Genomic DNA, 22,672 nt, shown 5'->3' on the forward strand with positions numbered 1-22,672 from the left:
GACTCTTCGGCTCTGTTTAAGAGCCGAGCGCTACCGGCTTCGGGCAGCCCCCATGCCTTCGGACCCTGCGCCGCCGGAGCCCGGGAAGGGAAGCGCCCGGCCGGGGGCGCAGGGTCCGGAGGCATAGGGGCTGCCCGAAGCCCAAGCGCTACCAGGCTGGGCGCTTCCCCTCCCGGGCTCCAGCTGCGCTGGGGAAGCGCCGGCCGGCGGCACAGGGTCTGGGGGCTGCCTGGCAAACCGTGAAGCCGGTAGCGCTCAGGCAGCCCTTTTCACGTGGCTGGGAGTGGGAGGGAGGAGGGGCAGAGTTAGGGCGGGGCTGGGGTGGGAAATGGGCGGGGGCGAGGCCAGGGCCCCGTGGAGGGTCCTCTTTTCTTATTTGATAATTATAGTAACCCTAGTCACTCAGTCCTTTGTTCAGAGCTTCGGTTTGTAGTAAGGTTCCTCCAGAGGTAAGAAGCAGGATTGAAGACAAAATGGAGGGGTTTTCAGGGCCTTTTATATTCTCTGCCTGTGGAAGGACACTCCTTTGTTCATACTGTGGAAAATCACAGCAGCAAGATGGAGTCTGGAGTCACATGGGCAAGTCACATGTCTGTGCATGACTCAGTTTGCAGGCTGACGTCATTGTTTACATGTTAGTTTGAACGTTCCCAGGAAAGCTCGGATGTGGATTGGCATCTCTCAAAGTCCATTGTCAGTTAAGTGTTTCTTGATTGGGCACTTACTGAGAATAGCCCCTTCTCAAGAAGCTGACCAAATGCTTCAATGAGGCTACTTGGAATCAAATACATTTGACATTCAAGTATACAGCCAATATTCATTACTTCAAATACAAAAATGATACACACATACAGCCAGCATAATTATAACCAGCAAATTACCACCTTTCCATAGACACCTCACATGACAACCTTTGTACAATATTAGCTGCAAATCTATAACTGTGGTTGCAACAATGCTCTATACGGTCACAGTTTATGTCAATAACATCTCACACATGGTTTTAGATCCATTAAAAATTCTCCTTTCAGGTCTGTGACTCTTTCACATCCGGACCTATTGATTCTGATTTAGGATCAATGAAATCAAACCATGATTCCCAAGCGCTGAGAGCGCCAAACACTGTGTTATGGGAAACTACGGGCAGTGATGGTCTAGACTGTGAAGAAGATAAACACTGCACAGCTCAGACAGAAGCTAACACAGTTGGGATGATGGGTGTGACGAAGTGGGAATGTTCTTAATGTTTTCTCTGAATATTGTGTGGGTGCCTCAGTTTCCCCTATGCATTTCTTAAGTATCTAGGTGGGGGGGATCAGGTGGTGTGATTGTTGCAGAGACCTAGAGGGCCAGTGTGATGCTGTCTGCACAGAGAATGGCCGACATCCCATCTCCTGGCAACTGATGGCCTGGGCCCATCCCCGGCAAGGTGCCAACTGAAGGTTTTGGAGAACAAAGAGATCAGATGACCTCCTGGCCTGGGAAAGAGACAAAGGCCAGAGGAGGGACTGAGGGGGCTTCAGTTTAGAGCTGGCTGGTGAAACAGAGGGAGGCCCGGCACCGGAGTCTGGGCTCCCTATCCCCCAAGATGGACCTGACTGAGGGGTCCTGTTCTCTGTACCTACAAGCTCTGTTTTAGACCGTGTTCCTGTCATCTAATAAACCTCTGTATTACTGGCTGGCTAAGAGTCACATCTGACTGCGAAGTGGGGGTGCAGGATCCTCTAGCTTCCCCAGGACCCTGCCCAAGTGGATTCGCCGTGGGAAGCGCACGGTGGGGCAGGGGAGGCTGAATGCTCCAAGGTCAGACCCAGGAAGGTGAAGCCATGTGAGCTTCTTGCCCTGGAGACTCCCAGAGAGGAGACTTCCCCAGAGTCCTGCCAGGCTCCGTAGGGAGCAGTTCCAGAGCATCGCCCGGGGACTCCGTGACACTGGGAAAGGAGGGAATCCCTCTGACACACCCCATTGTCTTTGGGTGTCACAGAATTTGCTACAATTAAATATATCTTTTTAAGTGAGAAAACGGTACAAAAAATAACCAATGTTTAGTTCAACACGTGGCAATGTGAGAACCAATGAAAACGAGGGAATTGGTGCCCAAAGGGGAACTTGGTGACTCTAGCAATCACTTTGCTACGGGAGAACAGTAGAAATGAGGTGCTCCAGGATTGTTTAGACAAGGAAAACCGATGGAGCATAGGTGAAGTTATGAGTAAACCTGCTAGACAACCCCAGCTACTACTCACGAGCCAAGTCTTCACTGCAAAGAGAGTTGTGGTTTTACATCAAGCTAGCGAAAGCCAGGTGGAGATGAGGCCCAAGTCATTTTACTTTGATAGAGCTAGTTGGGGTAACTCCTGTTCCCCGCACCTGAGCCTCATGGACATCCTGGTAGGAGGGACACATGCTCCTATGAGTCATAGGACAAAGGAGTTGGTAGGAAGGACCACCTGATTCACCCCAAAGAGAGATGAACAGGAAACCCACCTGAGGGACCCGAGAGACCTCGTGACACAAAAGGTCAGTCCTAGAGAAGGGTTTTATGTTGTTTCTTTCCCTTGCAAATTCTCTGGTGATAAGTTAGGGCTGAGTTCTGGTACGAGTTTTTCCCACATTTAGGCCATCTAGAGTGTCTCTATGAGGTATGGAGCCTCTGATGTGTAATAAGGTTTGAGCTCCAAGTAAAGCTTTTCCCACACTCAGAGCATTCATAAGGTCTGGCTCCCGTGTGGATTCTCTGATGGCTCCGAAGTGATGAGCTGTCAATGAAGTTTTTCCCACACTCAGAGCACGCATAGGGTCTTTCTCCTGTGTGGATTCGCTGATGTGAAATAAGGGATGAGCTCTGAGTGAAGCTTTTCCCGCACACACAGCATTCATGGGGTCTTTCTCCCGTGTGGATTTGCTGATGTTTCCTAAGCGCTGAGCTGTAAGTGAAGTTTTTCCCACAGTCAGAACAGCCATAGGGTCTCTCTCCTGTGTGGATTCTCTGATGCTTTATAAGGTCTGGGCTGTTGGTAAAGTTCTTCTTGCACTCCCAGCATTCATAGGGTCTCTCTCCCGTGTGGATTCTCAGATGTGCTATGAGCTTTGAGCTGCTAATGAAGGTTTTCCCGCACTCACAGCATTCATGGGGTTTTTCTCCCATGTGGATTCTCCGATGGGCCATAAGCGCTGAGCTGTTAGTGAAGTTTTTCCCGCACTCACAGCATCCGTAGGGTCTCTCCCCTGTGTGGATTCGCTGATGTGTAGTCAGGGAAAATCTCTGAGTGAAGCTTGTCCCGCACTCACAGCATTTGTAGGGTCTCTCTCCTGTGTGGATCCTCTGATGTGTAATGAGGTTTGAGCGCCGAGTGAAGCTTTCTCCACACTCACAGCATTCATAGGGTCGCTCCCCGGTGTGGATTCTATGATGCCTAATAAGGGCTGATCTCCGAGTGAAGCTTTTCCCGCACTCACAGCATCCATAGGGTCTTTCTCCTGTGTGGATTCTCTGGTGTAAAATAAGGGCAGAGCGGCTACTGAAATTTTTCCCACACTCAGAGCATGTCTTGTTTCTCTCTCCTGCCTGGATTTTCTGCTGGGCTGCAGTTTCCTGGAGGTATTTGTGCAGTCCGCAACTATTCATGGCTTTATTCATTTTCTCCCTTGGCTGGTTTCTCTGCCTCCTCTCCTGCCTGTGCTGACTCTCACGACCTTTTCCCAGCTCATGACTCCTGGAAACATCTTCATGAGATATTTTCAATAATGCCCCGTGTGGTTTCACTTGCTCAGAATCTTCTTGCTGAGGTTTCTGCTCCTCGTTCTCACTCAGCAACACATCACCTGTTGGCAGAAACAGGGATGGAAAAGGGGAGCTCAAACCATGTGGCAAATTGGTTGTGGTGGAAGAGGAGTGGCAGAAGCGCCTCATGTCCTGGGAATCCCTAAACGCTAGGGCTTCAATGACACTACTCACATGCTTTCAATTAAATGAGAGCTGCCGATTAATCGCAGATCACTCACGTGATTAACTCAAAAAAAGTAATCATGATTAAACAATAGAATACCGATTGAATTTACCAGTCTGAATCTGCCAAAGTATGTGTTTAATGTAGGGCTGTCAAGCAATTAAAAAAAACTAATTGCGACTAATCGCATTGTTAAACAATAATAGAATACCATTTATTGAATATTTTTAGATGTTTTCTACATTTTCAAAAATATTGATTTCAATCAGAACCCATCATCAGCCATGTACGCGTGTCCTCTGGAATGGTGGTTGAAGCATGAAGGGACATATGAATCTTTAGCGCATCTGGCACGTAAATACCTTGCGATGCCGGCTACAACAGTGCCAAGCGAACGCGTGTTCTCGCTTTCAGGTGACATTGTAAACAAGACGTGGGCAGCATTATCTCCTGCAAATTGTAACCAAACTTGTTTTTCTCAGCGACTGGCTGAAGTAGGACTGAGTGGACTTGGCTCTAAAATTTTACATTGTTTTATTTTTGAATGCAGTTTTTTTGGTACATACTTCTACATTTGTAAGTTGCACTTTCATGATAAAGAGATTGCACTACAATACTTGTATTAGGTGAATTGAAAAATACCATTTCTTTTGTTTTTTTATAGTGCAAATACTTGTAATCAAAAATAAATATAAAGTGTGCCCTGTGCACGTTGTATTCTGTATTGTAATTGAAATCAATATATTTGAAAATGTAGAAAACATCCAAAAATATTTAAATAAATGGTATTCTATCATTGTTTAACAGTGTGATTAATCACTATTAATTTTTTCAATCGTGCGATTAATCGCGATTAATGTTTTTAATCGCTTGACAGCCCTAAATTAAACACATACTTTGGTGGATTCAGATTGGTAGGGTTGGGAGGATTAGATTTTTCTTGGTAAATATCAATTTCACCGTAAACACCAGAAACCAACCAAAAATATTTCCATCAATAATCAGAATTTCAGATAGGCCAACTAAGAAAAATGTTGCTTGAGAATGTAGAGTTTGCTTTTAAGAGTACTTACTGTGTATATTTTGACATGTGATGTTGATGGTTTGTTTTAACAGTTATAAAGTTTTAACTTTTTGAGTCTCAACGTCTACGGCCATTAAATAATTATTGTCTGACCCCCGCACCAGCATTTCCTGCCATTGAAAATTTAAATGGCTAAAAATTGAAAACAATGCTTAAAACCTGTAATTTCCCACAATTTTGAACATGTAAATCAATAAAAAGGGGGGGGGGAATCTTAAAAATATATTGAAATCATAAAAAAAAAATTAAAAATAAAAATTGAATTCTGCCAAGCCTACAAGCTGGTGACCTAAAGCTAAAGCGACCTTATTCCATTTCTATTCATCTCAGCTGTCTAGTCCTGTTCCTCCATACTTCAATACATTGTAACTTGTGGTTTGTTCATCACGTTAGAGACCAGACCTCCTCAGCTTACATGTATAAGGGAAGTGTGTGATTGTGACCAAAGCGACCCTTGATGCCACCTGGCAAGGGGTACAAGAATATCCTAAATCTGGTCTGTACATTCTGGTTCAACAGAGAATCTTATGCGAGGTTGTAAGGGGATGGACTAGACCCAACGGCCCCTGGCCGGAGGCCAAAGGGTTCTGCCACACCCATCCCAGGAAAGGAGCAGTGGAGAGGTCCTCCAAGTGGCCTAGAGTGGTTGCAAGGAAGCAACCAATCAGAGGGGCTACTGGAACAGCCAGTCAGGGGCCAGGAGGGCCATATAAAAGGAGCTGCAGCACAGAGTAGAAGTTAGTTGCTGCGTGGATCTTGAGAAAAACGGACTGCATGCCTGGGTGGAGGAGCAGCAGGACTACAGACAGCTAAGTCTGCTGGCAGGAACCAGGGGAGCAAGAGGTGTTCCTGGCTGGGACTTGTAATGAGAGATTTTTGCTCTGAAGGTGCTGCAAGGTCATTCAGACATTAACAGAGGCTTGCAGGAAAACCTCAGAAGGGGTTGAAAACACCATCAAATACACCTCTCCCAATTGACATAATTAAGGTGGTGCCAGTATCAGGACACTTTTTGATTTGCATAAAACAATAATTAATGTTAAGATTAAGGCTTTGAATACGTAGAAATGAATGCTAGTTTAAATTTAGAAAATCCAACTTGGCGGATTAAAATGTCGGAGGCGGGGAATGAGAGTCTAAATTTAGATAGTGTAAAGTTCTAGAATCCAAGATGGCATCAGGGAAGGAGCTTTCCTTTCTAAAAATAGGATGACGTAAGCGGGGAGGAGCTAGACAGGAAGTACAAATATGCTAATAAAAGGGGAGGATCTAGACAGGAAGAGGAAATAGGCTAATATCTGGCAGCTGATTGTCTGAGCCAGGCTAATACATTGTCAATGAACTGACCTTGAAAAAGCAATCAATATATGAGGCCAACAGCCAGCAGGGTTAAGGGTTGGGGTTTGGGGGCTCGTGAAGATCAAAAGCCTCAAGAAGCAACCAGAACAGCAGCGGCGAAGACAACGGCAGCAGCATCCAAAGAAGATGCAGCAGAATTCTAAAGGTCACCATAGCAACAGCTTCCATAGCAACCAAGCAACTACCTGCCAATGGGAGCAGTGGGGGTGGTGGCACCTGCAGATGGAAGCAGCATGCCTGGCAACAGGGATGGGGAGCTGCTTGCAGGGAGATGCCTGACGTGAGCCCCCTCCTGTGCCCCAAGCCCCCTCCCGGACCCAAACTCCCTCCCAGTCCGTGCCCCACAGCCTCTCCCACGCCCCTGACCTGCATGCCAAACCCCTCCCTCTGAGTTAACCAGCATTTGAAATTTACCAGCTCCCCCAGCCTGCCGGTTTAAAAAAAGCCTTTACTGTGTTACTAAGGAATGATGGAGTCCATCTGTCAATAAAGCCGGATGCCTGCATTTGAGTGAGATCTACCCCACCCCATTCTGCGACCGGCTGATCACCGCTCTCCGAATGGGGTCATTAAACGGTAACAGCGTTTAAATATAATTACATTGTAATGATTGTATCCTCTAAATGTGAGAGAGGAATATTCCATATAATCTCTCTTTTTATTTTGCCGCGCCACTTTATTATATACTTCTTAAATGTAATTCTAGTGTATTTTATCCAATCTGGTAACTTCTATTGCTATTAAATTAATAATTTTTTTGTTTTTTTTGAAGAATTGCGGCTTGTGTGTGTCCAATCCTTGAGCGGCAGGGTTGCATCCGGGTCCTTTTCAAGGGTTAGCAAGACTCGCTTGCTCTGGTAACACCCTGGCAATTCCTTTAAAGCAGGCCACAACCTTGCTATCCTTTTAACTTAAAAGCGTTATTGTAGGCTAGTTAAATTAGTGGCTACATTTTAGGGTAACAGACCAGGGGAGTGAGAGGTTCCTGGCTGGCTGCTAGGACTGTTTGGCCAAGGACAGTTTGCTAGCAGGGGCCAGGGGAGCAATGAAGGAGCTCCTGGCTGGCTGCTGGGAGGGAGTAGGGACTGAGCCCAGGGAGGGCCACAGGAAGATAGTGTCTCCAGGGAGGAAGCCCTGGGGATACAGCCCCATACCAGGGCTGGACTGGTTTAAAGAATGCAGACACACCCAACCAGAGGGGGCGCTCGCGAGAGGTGGGTGCCGATCCCGTTACAGGGCTCTTAAATGAAGCGGGGGTAAGAAGAACGGCAATACTGGATCAGAAAAATGGTCTATCTAGGCCAGTGTCCTGTCTTCTGACAGTGGCCAATGCCAGGTGCCCCAGAGGGAATGAACAGAACAGGGAATCATCAAGTGATCCATCCCCTGTCACCCATTCCCAGCTTCTGGCAAACAGAGGCTAAGGACACCATCCCTGTCCATCCTGGCTAGTAGCCTTTGATGGACCTATCCTTCATGAATGTATCTAGTTCTTTTTTGAACCCTGTTATAGTCTTGCCCTTCACAACATCCCCTGGCAAGGAGTTCCACAGGTTGACTGTGCGTTGTGTGAGGAAATACTTCCTTTTGTTCATTTTAAACCTGCTGCCTATTAATGTCATTGGATGACCCCTAGTTCTTGTGTCATGTGAAGGATTAAATAACATTTGTGTGTTCACTTTCTACACGCCAGTCATGATTTTATAGACCTCTACGGTATCCCTGCTTAGTCATCTCTTTTCCAAGCTGAAAATTCCCAGTTTTTATAATCTCTCCTCATACGGAAGCTGTTCCATACCCCTAATCATTTTTGTTGCCCTTCTCTGTATCTCTTCCAATTCAAATATATCTTTTTTTGAGATGGGGTGACAAGAACTGCATGAGGTATTCAAGATGTGAGCGTACCATGGATTTAGAGGCAATATATTTTCTGTCCTATTATCGATCCCTTTCCTAAAAACTTCCAACATTCTGTCAGCTTTTTTAACTACCGCTGCAAATTGAGCAGATCTTTTCAGAGAACTATCCACAATGACGCCCATGATTTCTTTCTTGAGTGCATTTTCAAAGTTTCCATGCAGCTTGCAGGCATTTCACTTTTGAGATTGTACCTTTTAATGTCCTCAGTTTTGTGTAGTTCCCCTATTGAAATGAAATGCTGCTGTGGTGGGCTTCTTTGATACCGCCCGCAGGGATGTTAAATTTAATTATATAATGGTCGCTATTACCAAGTGATTCAGCTATAGTCACCTCTTGGACCAGACCCTGTGCTCCACTGAGGAGTAAATCAAGAATCGCCTCACCTCTGGTGGGTTCAAGGATTCAGTGCTCTAACAGTCATTCATGGGGTCCAGAAGCTTTATCTCTGGATCCCATCCTGAGGTGACATGTATCCAGACAATATGGATATAGTTGAAATCTCCCATTATTATTGCGTTTTACATTTTTATGGCCTCTCTAATCTCCCTGAAAATTTCACGGTCACTATGACCATCCTGGTCAGCCAAAGTAGTGCTGGAGATATGGAAAAAAATCAGGGAATGAGTTTCCCCCAATTCTTTCCCACAGCGGAGAGGGGATTAATTCTGCCTCTAAATCCCATCCAATCACTCAGGGGGATGGGAAGTCAAGGAGGGAGTTACTGCCAGGTGTCACTCAGGATGGAAAGGAAGTCATGAACAGTATCTGCTCTGAGGATACAAACCTGCTGGGGACAATCCAGAACTCGCAGAACTCACAAGGTCTCTGTCAGGAACCCCAGCTGTGTCCTTCAGATGCTGACAGCTTTTGAATTGATTTAATGATTCCTCGCCTGTGCTAGCACCTCTCGGGATCTCTCTTTCCTCTGAATCGTGGGGATCTGGGACCCATGGGTCTTCATCTTCTTCCAGATGGGAGATGGCACCAGGTGTGACAACTGGAAACGCTGCACAGGGAAAGGACATCCATTGGTTCACGGGAGATTTCTCACACAAACAATTCTATTTTAACCCCAACTTATTTTGAAATAGGAATATGCTGGGGCAAGTTCCCCAGATGCTCAAACCTGTAGGACGTTCTGCTTAAAGAGGGATAGAACTAAGCCACAGTCTGCCCGACAATCCTCCTCAAAGCGGGGGCCTAAAACACAGAGACTTTAACTCCATGGCCTAGAAAGTGACGCTTGCCGCCGGCAAGGAAAGCACCTGCTTCTTTCTGAGAGAGTTCCAGAGAAAAACCGAGTCCTAGGGAAGCTGGGAACAGTCAGCATGGGTTGGTGGGGTTCAGAGGACGACGCAAGAAGAGGGAGTGGAGTAGGGTATCTCAGGTGCATTAGATGTCGGGAAAGCACATTTTGAGGAACTAGGGAATCTAGCAAGTCCGGCGTAATGGGAGGGAGGATGAAAGTGCCCCAGGTGTGGAGAAGGCTGGGGAATTAAATGCTATAATCCAGGAGCAACAGACTGTAGTTTCTCTGGAAAAGAAGACTATGAAGAACCGGAATTGGGCCAGGTGACCTCAGAAGGGACTGACTCCAAGCTCCAAGAAGCCTGCAGGGAAGAGAGATTGAGGATGCTGCAGATAGGGATGGGGAAGTATGATTTTCTGAATCCCCAGGATCACTCCCAACCTAGGACAGCTCCAAGAAAGTCCACTTTTTTTTTTTTTTTTTTGGCCAGGGAAGGGGTCACCTTGTGGCTGGGAGGAATGCGAGGAGTGAAAAATCATGCTTGGGGTGAAGGTAGGCAGGGATGAGGTGACAGTGGGGGGTGGGGCACTTGGCAAGGGAGACAGAACAGTAAAAATGAGAATAGTTGAAAAAAATGACAAAAAATAAAGTGCAAGTAGACAGTCCTAAGAGTGGAGCCATGGAGTGTAGCCCCTAAATCAGCAAAGGCCGTGTGGGGACGCTGTAATAACAGGCCCCTGCACCAGAAATTCACCATGTATCTGAGTCTGAGCCCTACCCCTGATAGCTTTCAGACAAGGTGTGTTACACATTTTTCATGCACTCTGCAGGAATTCCTCTTGGGAAGTTTGCTCAGTGATACTGGGCTACGAGCAATTTTTTTTTGAAGTGCTCGAACGTCCACATGCAGATTCTGGCCTGGTCTGCTCTTTAAAATTTGGCAGTATACCTCCCTCAGTCAGCACATGTCTCACGGTTACAGGTGTGAAGAATCTCACCCTTAGTCAACAGAGTTATAACAGCAAAACCTGCAGTGTAGACACAGTCAATTCACTTCTTTAACACAGAGTTAAGGTTTCCCAGTGCTGCCGTGAGCCCTTCCAGAACGTGGATGGTGACTAAACTTAAAGCTCTGAATACCAGGAAACCCACCCACAAAGTTCATCCCACCCCTGAAACTTTAACTCTAGGTAACCTTAACTCTACCCCATCCCCTAACCCTGGAGCTGCCATAAGCCACTGGCTATGGGTCAGTCAGGGTAGTGCAAAAATTAACTACCAAGGAAATTGAGGATTTTCCTTCTCTAAGTCTTCAAGTCCAGACCGGATGCCTTTCTGGAAGATGATTTCGTCCAACACAAGGTATTCAGCTTAACACGACAGTAACTGGATGATATTCTATGGTCTGTGTGATACAGGAGGCCGGAGTAGACAACCTAATAGTCCCTTTGGGCCATAAACTCCATGAATTTATAATAGAATCCTAGAATCTCAGGGTTGGAAGAATCCTCAGCAGGTCATCTAGTCCAACCCCCTGCTCAAAGCAGGACCAACCCCAACTAAATCATCCCTGCCAGGGCTTTGTCAAGCCGGGACTTAAAAAACCTCTAAGGAAGGAGATTCCACCACCTCTCTAGGGAATCCATTCCAGTGCTTCACCACCCTCCTAGTGAAAAGGTGTTTCCTAATATTCAACCTAAACCTCCCCCACTGCAACTTGAGACCATTACTCCTTGTTCTGTCATCTGCCACCACTGAGAACAGTGTAGATCCATCCTCTTTGGAACCCCCTTCAGGTAGTTGAAAGCAGCTATCGAATCCCCCCTCATTCTTCTCTTCTGCAGACTAAACAATCCCAGTTCCCACAGCTTCTCCTCATAAGTCATGTGCTCCAGCCCCCTCATCATTTTTGTTGCCCTCCGCTGGACTCGCTTCAATTTGTCCACATCCCTTCTGTAGATGAGGAAGGACTAAGAGAACATGTCATTGTTTGTGTGGTGTTCACAGACGGGAACACCAGCATTTATCTGCCTGCCCCCAGCTGTGTGCACTGGGCCAGCTGCAGCTGGATGATGGAGGGATTAGTTGGAGCAGCCTGGCAGAGCTGTGACTGTGGTATGCAGAGAGGTGCAGGTGACCCGAGGGACCGAGTCTGCCTCGTTTCACTGCTCAGTGTTGCAGGCGGTGTCAGTGACAGTGCGCAAGGACGTGTTTTAGCCACGGGGATCGTCAGCCGTCTGCTGGCGTAAAATGCTACTGGTCTCCAGGGCTCAGTGAGGGGAAAGTGAAGGCGACAACTCAGAAGGAATCTCAGGGGGAGGGTAAAGGGCTGGTAACAGTTTGTAAATCTGAGCTGGGTTGTGTGCAGCAGGCTCAGGGTTTGAGGGTTGGGCAGGGGCAGGCAGCTTCTGTTCCTTATGCCAGACCTGAACCCACGTTTTGCCTTAGCCAAGAGACAACGTTAGACTCTGCGCTGTTCTGCTCCTGGGCTCTGTTCCCAGACTGTTCTGGGGCAGGGCAGGGCACAGCGCTGGTGTGAGTGTCACCGGCATGCTGGGGTGTGGCTGAAACAGGGCAGAGTTAAGGTTACATCGCGGGGTGTGGTGCGAACCTTAATTCTGCATTTCCCCTTCTAAGAACTGAGGGGACGGGAATCCTTACCCAGCGAGGTCACATTCTCATAGTTCTCCTGCATGACGGCTCTGTAGAGGGCTCTCTGAGTGGGGTCCAGCAAAGCCCACTCTTCTCTGGTGAAATACACAGCCACCTCCTCGAAAGTCACCGGCCCCTGAAAGAGCAAGAGACCCACACTCAGTACCTGCTGCCCCACTGACAGGCCTACTCTTCATGGGGCCAATCAAAGGGAGACACAGTCAGCAGAGACCCACCCACAAGCTGCTCAGAGCGTCCAGGAGGCATCAGGGTGAGGGGAGATAGAGAGAGCGACCCTCGTCCTTCCCAGCAGATGGAGAGGACAGGTTCATCACACACCTTCTTGCCAGAGGCTGATACAGGAGAGGGAGCCCCCAGCGGGGTCCCGGGAGAGCCCCTCCTTGTAGAAATCCCAACACCCTCCCCGTTCTCAGCAGCTGGAGGTGAGGGGATGGGGGCATCTTCCCTAAGCCTCACTGGTGAGTGCCCCCTTCAGAGCAACCTCTGCTTAGTGGGGTCATGCTCCAGCACTGGGAGTCTGGGAAGTTTTCCCAGCCCAGGCTGGTTTGTTCCCTATCCCCCAAATGGGGGAATTTCCACACCCAACGATCTATTCCTAGAATCCAGGCCCCAGATTTAACACGTCCCAGCCGGTTCATCACACCCGCTCCCGTTCACCACCCTGTGCACTGCCTGCACCCTCCCACCCTCAGATCAAATGCCCTGCTCGCTCCCGCTTCCTGTGTATTCCCTGTCCCTCTGGCTCCTGCGGGAACCCGCCAGCAATTTCCTCAGCATGCCTACCTGAGACCACTCTGCCGCATCCATTTCCCTTCCCCGGGCAGGCTGGGAGAATCCGAGGGGACCCGGGGATGTTATTCTGCAGCCTGTCGGGGGGAGAAGGGTTATTGGGGGTTTTCAGAACAGACTTTAGGTCATTTCCCATCATGCGTCTCACTGGCGCTTTCTCTGCAGAGACGTTCTAGGCCAGGGGTCAGCAACCTATGGCACGCGAGCCAAAGGTGGCACGGGGGTTGATTTTCAGTGGCACTCTGCTGCCGGCCCAGGGCTCCGTCTGTAAATGGCTTTCCGTTTTTTGGAATCTTGTAACTTCCTTCTGTAGCTTTGGCTGGAACACCTGGTCTAATCTCAGTTGCTGATGACTTATAACATGCAGGAGACCAGGCTAAATAAACTGGTGGCCCCGTCCGGCCGTGGACTCTCTGGCTTATCTGCCCCCATCACTGCGGTAGCTGAGCAGTTCACTATTTTTAAGTCACTGACCCTCCCAGCAGCCATGCGGGGCAGGGCAGCTGTTCCCATTGTACAGAAGGGAAAACTAAGGCACAAAGGAGACATCCACACCGTGATAGAAAACTCGCCGCACCAAGTCTCAGCCTGGGGCAGCGGACTCAGGCTTGCAGGGCTAAAATGAGCAATGTAGATGCTGCGAGACCCTTTCTGGGATCTCAGGGCCTGAGCATCGACATCACTCGTTTCAGCCCCGCGAGCTGGAGCCAGCTGCTGCCCGTTTATTGCAGCGCAGACATACCCAAACAGGCTGAGTGACTGGCCCAAGGTCGCACAGGAAGCCTGTAGCAGAGGAAGGCAGTGAGTTGTATGGGTCCGTGGTGCCCGGGCTCCAGGAATATTCCGGGCCCGGGGGACCAGCTCCACCAATGTTCGGAAAGGTTAACAACTGATCACTCCGAAGTCTGTGTGCAGCTTAAAGTATCCAAATCCATGCCAGACACTGGAAAACTCGGCAAGGAAAAGCAAGGGCAAGGATCCCACTAAACTGATAAGATCTGCATTTGAATTTAATTTTAAATGAAGCTTCTGAAACATTTTAAAAACCTTATTTACTTTACATACAACAATAGTTCAGTTCTATATTATAGACTTATAGAAAGAGACCTTCTGAAAACGTTAACATGTATGACTGGCACGCGAAACCTTCAATTAGAATGAATAAATGCAGACTCGGCCCAGCGCTTCTGAAAGGTTGCTGACCCCTGGTCTAGACTCTCACGCTGGGAAAATGTTCCGTCACTGCAGTGTAGACCCATCCCCTCCCACCAGGACTAAACCCACTGACACCCTTTAAACCTGACATGGTTCCCCAGGACGGCACATTCCCCCAGCAGAGCAGGGACTACGCAGAAGTAGGGACCAGGCAAAACCTGTCCAGTGCTGAGACAGGAACTGGATCTGAGCAGGTGTGGGAGCTTGTGACTTCTCTCCCCGCTTATTCTGCCTCAGTTTCTCTCTCCAGTCCTGGCTCAGAGACTTGGTTATTGTCGATTCTTGGAGGCCTTCCCTATGCTGAAATGCCACTGCGGATCCACACACTGTACCTCATCCCCATCTCTGCTAACCACGGAAGGGTTGGTCCGTCTCTGCTCGAGCTGCTCCATTCAGAGTTGGTCCATATACAATGTAATGCTCTCTTCCCATTCATAGCCAATAGGGAGACAAATTAATGAAGAATCTAGTGCAGCGTTTCTCAGCTGCTGGGTTGCAACACCCAGGGGTCCAGGGGTCCGCAATCAGATGGGCCATGAGATATTGACAGAACAAGGAGTAATGGTCTCAAGTTGCAGTGCGGGAGGTTTAGGTTGGATATTAGGAAACACTATTTCACTAGCAGGGTGGTGAAGCACTGGAATGGGTTCTCTAGGGAGGTGGTGGAATCTCCTTCCTTAGAGGTGTTTAAGGTCAGGCTTGACAGAGCCCTGGCTGGGATGATTTAGTTGGGGATTGGTCCTGCTTTGAGCAGGGGGTTGGACTAGATACCTCCTGAGGTCTCTTCCAATCCTGATATTCTATGATTCTATGATATTGAAATATTTACTAGCATCTTAAGCAAAAAAAAATCTCATTTCCCCCCACTTCTTGAACTTTTAGCCCCCAAGGACAACTGTTCTCAGTCAGCCTCTTGAAATGCACCCAGACAAGTTACATAGGATCAGCCTTGATCCGTGTTTTAATCTCGTTTCACATTAAATGTAAGGGGATCTCAAAAAAAAAAACCCGGGGTCACCAGTGTGAAAAGCGTGAGAAGCACAAACACGTGCAACGGCTGCTCCCTCCTCGTTCAAAATGACCATTCCCAGCCAGGCTGTATGCGGTACACCAGCCCCATGGCTTCAGCCAGCGTTAGTCTATTTGGGGTATAACTGGGCTCCACCCGGCCTCACTCCTGCTGCCCCCGTGTGACCATTTTCACTCACTCACTGAAGCTTTCAGACTCCTCAGGGTCTGGATATTTTGTTCCTGTCTCATCCTATATCACACTAGTGAGGGTGTTGTTCCTTTTCCCAAAGGGAAACGCCCCCCTGAGATCCAGATTCGCTCTGAATCCCCGTCAGACATCACAGCTGGAGCGAATCAGTCACGGGGCTCACCCGGCTTCACATTCTTCCACAGCTTCCAGCTGCACGTCGGGGCTGGAGGCAGTGCCCCCCTGACACTAACATGGTTATGGGTCTGAAATCTCCCCACGGCCCGTCAGAGGCAGACACATACCTGTGTCGCTCCCCAGCTCCAGTCGCAGCGTCTCTAGGGGAAGGAGAGGACGGGAGAGGTGAGGATTCAGGGGAGGTTCCCACTGGTTATTGATGTAACTACTCTTAACTACGAGATGGTGACAGAGATCAAAGGCCGATAACGCAGCCGCTGCAGACAGAGCCAGCCCCACAGGGCTGCTCCATGGGGAAGGGCGACTCGCTGAGCTGGGCTGTGAGATGGAGCCTGGGGTCAGTGACATCACTAGAGTCCCCGACTCCTGCCCAGGGCCAGGGTCGCTCTCACCAGAGGAGACGCCACCCCCAGACTCCCATTCACCTTTGAATCCCAGCAGCACCTCCTGCAGGTGGGCGCTTTGCAGAGAGAAATCGCCGAGTCTCTTCTCCAGCTCCGCAAACCCCGTCTCCGGCTTCGGAAATGCCTCGTCCTCCCTGCTGGGGAAAGGAGGAGGGGTGAGAAATGGGCCCAGATCCCCAATCCCTGAGCCCAGCAACCCCCAAACTCCCGCAAACCTGGGTCTGGGATGGTCGCTGTTACGGTGAGTCACCTGCCCTCAGCCCTGTGCTCACCATGGGCCCAGAGAGATGGGACACAGGGAAACACTGGAGCAAGGAACAGAGACCGGTTCAAGAGCTTTCTCGGGGACGTTCAGGTTCTGTGGGGAGCAGAGTCACCTCCCACCCTGGGATAGTCCAGCCACAAGGGGCACCAGCACTGGGGTTACGTGCAAAGGGAGGAGACAGACCAAAGAGTGGGTATGTCCCACATGCTCAATGTGGACACAGACAGAGCCCAGATCTCCAGCAGGGTGGCCACTATTTATCTCTTGCTTCCTTGTCCTTGTGTCTCCCCTCTGCTCTGTCCCACCTACAGCAACCCCCTATTCCCACCCCGCACAGGCGTCACTCCCGCCCCCTCCCCGTTCCACCGGCTCAGATGATCAGCCAGGCAACATGGAAGTGTGGTCATGTCAGCTGGCGCTGCGATGGGATTAACGGAGGCTGGAGGCATTCACACCGCTCTGAGCTGCTGTTTCAGGCCGTGGGCAGAACACGGAACACGGTCTCCGTGTCCATTGGGGATCTTTGTAAGCAGCAGGTCTAGAAACTTACTTCTAAACCAATGCCAACAGAAAGCCTGCACAATCTGAATACGTGACGTGGCCACCTAAATACGTCAGCCAGGCCGGTCCGGCCCCTGACAGCCCTGGTGGGAGCATATTAGCTGTCAGATAATACCCGGCTCGTCCCCGTTAGGGGAGACAGAATCACAGGCTCTAAGCCGGCGTGTCCCACTCCAAGGGTAGGGGGAAGCTCCGAATTCAGTGCCGTTACCAACCCTAAAACACCACGAGGGGAGTGAGACGGAGCTCAGGACTTACCTGCCCCCAGAGCTCCCGGCACCCTAGAGAGGGGGAGAAAGACGAGGCCGTCAGAGGACTTGTCCCAGGCTGAGGGAGCCTCTGGGATTTAGGGGAATTTCAGACACTCGGGTTCTTGTGCAGACAGCAGCGGCCGTCTCCCCCGTCCCCCCAAGCCGGGACAGTGGCTTTCAGCAGCCCCAGCAACCCCTGTTGGGAGGTGGCCACAGGGGGAAGTTTCTCCCCAGGCACTTTACAGGGAGAAAATGTTTCCCTACTTTGAGAGTGAAAGTCCGCCCAGGGCTGAGAGCCCCACAAGTCCCCTGGCCCCAGTAACCCATTAACCTGGTGGGAGCGGGGCCTTGGGCCTGGCTTGGGACCTCTGCATGGGGGAGGGGATTTCACCCTCCAGGTGCAAATGCAGACAGACATTTCCAGGGCAGGAGAGAAGGTCTTGGGGTTACAGCAGCCAGGACTCCTGGGTCCCATCCCTGGCGCTGCCACAGACTCACTGTGTGACCTTGGTCAGGGCTCTGCCCCGCTTCCCCCCGTTGTCCCATAGGGATAATGCCCCCGGCCCCGCTCTGTAAAGTGCTTTGGGGTCCAGGGCCGAGACGCTCCCATAGAAATGCTGCCTAGGATCATTGCGACGACAGCCCTGCAGGGACTGACTCAGACCTGCAGCAGCTCCCCGCTTTGGCGGCTTCTCTCTCTTTTCCCAGGGGGGCCCGACGCTCCCCTGGGGGCTCCTGGAAGAAGGGGGGTGGAAGGTTAGAAACTGCTGCAAACAACCTCTCAGCTGCCAGATTTCAGAGGCCCACTTCCCCCACCAACCGCCCCCCGCCACAACCCCTAACAATTCAAATCTGGCACTGAAATTAACACAGCTACATAGCCCCAAAACCCCAGCTCTGCGCCCCCCACTGACACTCCCAAACTCCCCGCTCTGACCCCTCATTGACACCCCCAAACTCCCCACTCTGGCCCCCCACTGGCACCTCCAAACTCCCCACTCTGACCCTGCATTGACACCCCCAAACTCCCCGCTCTGACCCCCCACTGGCACCTCCAAACTCCCAGCTCTGCCCCACAACTCACAACCCCCAAACTCCCAGCTCTGCCCCCACACGGACACCCCCAAACTCCCCGCTCTGCCCCCCCACGGACACCCCCAAACTCCCCGCTCTGCCCCCCGCCACGGACACCCCCAAACTCCCAGCTCTGCCCCCACTGACACACCCGAAGCCCCAGCTCCAAGCCGCCCCACGACCCCCAGCCCTGACCCCTCGATACACCCCCCGACTGCCCCTTCCCCTCGCTCCCGGGCCCCGCCTGGGGTCTGAGCTCCGCAGCCGAGCCGGGTCCCGGGCCCCGGGCATCGCCCCGCGTATCCGCCCCACGCGTGTCCCCGGACCCACCGCGCTGGGCTCCTCTGCCCACACCAGCTTCCCGGCCGGGCTGGGGGGGGACAGGAAGGGGCGGCTCCTCCCGGGTCTGGCCCTGCCCCGCCGGGCTCATAGCAGGGTGCTTATGACACAGGCAGGGCGCGGGATTCGGGGAGAACAAAGGGACCAGACACCGCAGCTCCTGGCCCGTGTGAACACAAAGGGGCTGCTGCCTCCAGGGGCTGGGAGCCACTCGGAGCGGTGGGATAAAGTCCCCGCAGCGTCCCTCTCCCCGCGATCCCAGCCCGGGGACCGCCCCCGGCGTCCCTCACCCCGTTATCATGGCCCCGGGACCCCCCTGGCATCCCTTGTCCCGCGATCCCAGCGCAGGGACCCCACCCCGGCGTCCCTCTCCCCGCGATCCCAGCCCGGGGACCCCCCGGCGTCCCTCTCCCCGTTATCCCAGCCCGGGACCCCCCCCGGCATCCCTCTTCCCCAATCCCAGCCCGGGGACCCCGGCATCCCTCGCCCCACGACCCCAGCCCGGGGACCCGAGCATCCCTCGTCCCGCGATCCCAGCACAGGGACCCCGCCCTGGCATCCCTCTCCCCGCGATCCCAGCCTGGGGACCCTGGCGTCCCTCTCCCTCTGATCCCAGCCCAGGGACCCCAGCATCCCTCGCCGCCCGATCCCGGCCCCGGGACCCCCACCCAGCATCCCTCTCCCCGGGATCCCAGCCCAGGGACCCCAGCATCCCTCGCCCCCCGATCCTGGCCCCGGGACCCCCCCGGCATCCCTCACCCCGTTATCCCAGCCCAGGGACCCCCCTGGCATCCCTCTCCCGTTATCCCAGCCCAGGGAGCCCGGCATCCCTCTCCCCATTATCCCAGCCCAGGGATCCCCCCGGCATCCCTCTTCCCCCAATCCCAGCCCGGGGACCCCGGCATCCCTCGCCCCACGACCCCAGCCCGGGGACCCCGGTGTCCCTCGCCCTGCGACCCCAGCCCGGGGACCCCAGCATCCCTCTCCCTGCGATCCCAGCCCGGGGACCCTGGCATCCCTTGTCCCGCGATCCCAGCGCAGGGACCTCCCCCCGGCGTCCCTCTCCCCGCGATCCCAGCCTGGGGACCCCGGCGTCCCTCTCCCTCTGATCCCAGCCCAGGGACCCCAGCATCTCTCGCCCCCCGATCCCGGCCCCGGGATCCCCCCCGACATCCCTCTCCCCGGGATCCCAGCCCAGGGACCCCAGCGTCCCCCTCCCCCGCGACCCCAGCCTGGGGACCCCGGCATCCCTGCCAGCCGCAAACCAGGGACCTGGCGCACTGCCCAGGAGCAGAGACACCCTATTTCCGGTTCCCCAAAAGCAGGACACCGGGAGGAGGGGGTAGAACTGGAGGAGGTACCTGTGGCATGGGTAGTCACTGCAGGTGGGTGGTCCAGGGGGTCCCTCACCCTCCCCAGGGCTAGGAGCAGGGCCTGGGTGGGTGGGATCTCTCTGGGAGCTGGGGATGGAGAGGAACTGGACCAATCCAGTGCAGATACCAGAGAGGGACCCATTGGGAAGTAGACCAATCTGGGCCCTTTCTGAGCTGCAGTATTAGACATTGGCTCTTATTTGAAAAATCCGCCTGGACAGAGGCTCAAAACAGAGGCAATGTCCGAAAAACTAAAGGCAGCGCTGGGCCTTTTCTCGCTCCCTGCCTGGGAATCAAGGTCCCTTTGTTACAGAGACATAAAGAAGCCTGAACCCCCCCAGGTCGGACGTAATGTCAGGATTTCCCAAATTTCAGAGCAGCAGCTGTGTTAGTCTGTATCAGCGAAAACAATGAGGAGTCCTTGTGGCACCTTAGAGACTAACAAACTTATTCGGGCATAAGCTTTCGTGGGCTAAAACCCCAATTCTCCTTGGAAGAACCAAATATCTCTTCATGGAGTATGGAGCATAGCGAATGGAGTAATTCAGTTCTCCCGGGGAGCCGTTCTGAGTCCTTCATGACCATTCCTTCCCATATGGTGCCACCGTGTGGCTGGTTCATCTCCCTCCTTGATTTCAGACAGACACACAATTTTCTTTGCACACTTGCTTGAATACTAAAAGCTCTCTCAGTCTCTTCTGTGACCCAGGGCCAGGCTGGCCCTAGACCAAATGATGCCCCATGTGAGAACCATCTTCGGCTACCTCCCTCCATGTGTTAAATGTTTGAATGCCTTATTTAGGGAGAAAATATCAGGACACATGGCGGGGGGGTTCCCCCAGTGGAGCAAAAAAAAAGCAGAGTGCTGCCGGTGGAGCGAATTATCGGGACAAATTGCATCCCTTTGTCTGTGGGTCCGGAAGCCCGGGAGGGCACCGCCCCTCACTCCCAGGCTGGGGTGGCCGCATGGCCGGAGTGAGACTGCTGTCTAGCCCTGTCCACACGGGGGACAGAGAGGGGGACACGGGGGCACACATCAGAGCTCCTCACCTACGATATAGGAGCACAAGCCCCATGGACTCCTACCCTCGGTTTTACAATTGTACTTTTTTCTTTCTTTTTGTGTGTGTGTTTTTTCTTAATAGTTATATTTTTACCTTTTTAATATATTTTACTTGTATTTCCTTTTTTATTTTATTGTTGTTTATATATATATATTAAGTTTATTTTAATTTTATTTCCCCTTTTATGGTTTTTATGTATTTTACAATTCTTTTATTTTTCAGTTTTTATTATTTTACTTTTTTTAAGTCTGTTAATATTTTTGTATTTTATTCATTATTACTATTTTAAATTTATTTTGCACTTTTTATAAATGTATTATTCTTTATTCTATTTTATGTGAATCGTATACTGTTGTCCAATCATTTGGGCTCCTATCTTCTCTCACTCCAGTGAGGATCTTCAGCCTCTCACCCCATCATGGTAGTCATGCGCCGCCCCAGCCAAGTCTCTTTGTCCCCTGACTCCAGCCAGACCCTCCACCACCACCATTCCAGCCCATGGTGCTGAAGTGCGCACCCCCTGGCTTGAAGTGGTTTCCATCCTATGTTTACATTGGTTCACTGACTCTCAGCACCCCACTATAAAAATTGTTCTAGCACCTCTGATCCAGCCTGGTCCCTTGTCCCAGGAGTCAGCTGACTGGTGTGGGGGCCAAAGGGCTGAGCTGGGTTTTACAGTTCAGTCAACATAACCAAATAAAGCATGTTTGTAAGCCTCTGTGAAAAAGTGGTAGCCTAAGGGAAGTTAGGCACCAACTTCTTTTAGAGCATAAAGTGCTATAGAAAGTTAACAGGACTCCTATGTTTTACCCCACCCATAACACTTTGGCTGGTTTATCAAAATGTAAATTAATGTGATCATTTAACATAACTTGCTTAAATCCAAGGAATGAGGTTAGTCCATATAAGGGACAAATTGTCAAGGCCCCAGGGCTCTCATAAGTCAGGGATGGGCATTGTTTTAAGAACATGAATAGAATAGAATCTGACTCCTGGTTAGGAAGAAAACAATTCAGTGATAGAGTGGAGATACACAACTGGATACACAACTGCAGTTATTGCTGTAGCTCCATAAGCAGGCTGAACTGACTTATTCCCTGCCCCTCCATCTCTTCTCTTCCCCCCCTCTGGTAGATGCATAGGGAATCTCCTAGCATGGGCCACCTAATTCGTCTCTCCTTTCCTGGACTAATCCATGACCTCAAAGGAATAATTGTGATCTTATTACCTCTTACTAGCCACCAAGAAGGCACACTGGATGCACAAGCCTAAGCACAAATATTCCCTTTGAGTAAAGCAAGTGGGTTTAAATATCTTTTAAAAAACAGCTCTGACAAATGCTGCATTTAATAAATCCCTTTGCAGATCAATTCCATCAGCCAGGGAAAAGTGGTTTTACTGAACAGCCATTATGGATAAAAGCAAGGGGAACAAAGGAAATTGCACTGCAGAATTGTGAAGGAGTGGGGAAGCACGACAGATGTAGCTACAGAATAAGTGGGAAACAGGCTGGCTCCAGGCACCAGCTAAAGAAGCAGGTTCTTGAGGCTGCCAATACCAAAGGGCGGCACTCCAGCCGCTATCGGGGCGGCACGTCTGGGTCTGCAGCGCAGTAATTCGGTGGCGGGTCCCTCAGTCCCTCTCGGAGTGAAGGACCTGCCACCCAATTGCCACCGAAGAGTGGAATGGCGCAATCGTGCTGCCGC

The 22,672-nt window shown here is 51.2% G+C and overlaps 1 protein-coding gene and 1 pseudogene across 2 annotated transcripts in view; both read right to left on the minus strand.

Moving 5' to 3' along the window:
• Nucleotides 1-22,672, minus strand: part of LOC117869996 (zinc finger protein 239-like) — a 1,162,621-nt gene that overhangs the window by 149,339 nt on the left and 990,610 nt on the right. The gene's annotated exons all lie outside the window — the stretch shown is intronic.
• The window catches only part of LOC117870069, a 32,213-nt pseudogene continuing 11,396 nt past the window's right edge, over nt 1,856-22,672 (minus strand).

This window comes from Trachemys scripta, chromosome 25 (genome assembly GCF_013100865.1).
Source record: "Trachemys scripta elegans isolate TJP31775 chromosome 25, CAS_Tse_1.0, whole genome shotgun sequence".
Lineage (NCBI taxonomy): Eukaryota > Metazoa > Chordata > Testudines > Emydidae > Trachemys > Trachemys scripta.